The 255-nt window shown below is 35.3% G+C and overlaps 1 protein-coding gene across 1 annotated transcript in view; it reads left to right on the top strand.

The window, feature by feature from the left end:
• adarb2 (adenosine deaminase RNA specific B2 (inactive)) overlaps window positions 1-255 on the top strand; it is a 292008-nt gene that overhangs the window by 116578 nt on the left and 175175 nt on the right. The window lies entirely within an intron of this gene.

The raw sequence follows: 255 nt of genomic DNA, 5'->3' as shown, positions 1-255 counted from the left end.
AGATCGCAAGTAGAACATTTTGAGAGCTGCTCTATCATAATTAAAACAACTGGAGACTTGCAAAGATGATGTATGGTTCAAATAACATTTTATTAAATCGGAAACAGGTCACAGGGGTTATGTCATTTCCTGTTACAGCTGGAAACGGTCCATTTTGGGGCGTCTTATTCAATTTTTTAGCATATCGAGAAAACAAATGTGTATTTGAAATAGTGTTGAGTAAAAGTTGACATATTCCAGCCTGTGATTATCCAT

Source organism: Etheostoma spectabile, chromosome 22, assembly GCF_008692095.1.
Source record: "Etheostoma spectabile isolate EspeVRDwgs_2016 chromosome 22, UIUC_Espe_1.0, whole genome shotgun sequence".
Lineage (NCBI taxonomy): Eukaryota > Metazoa > Chordata > Actinopteri > Perciformes > Percidae > Etheostoma > Etheostoma spectabile.
Note: the sequence above shows the minus strand (reverse complement) of the source record. Positions and strands in the feature narration are given on the sequence as shown.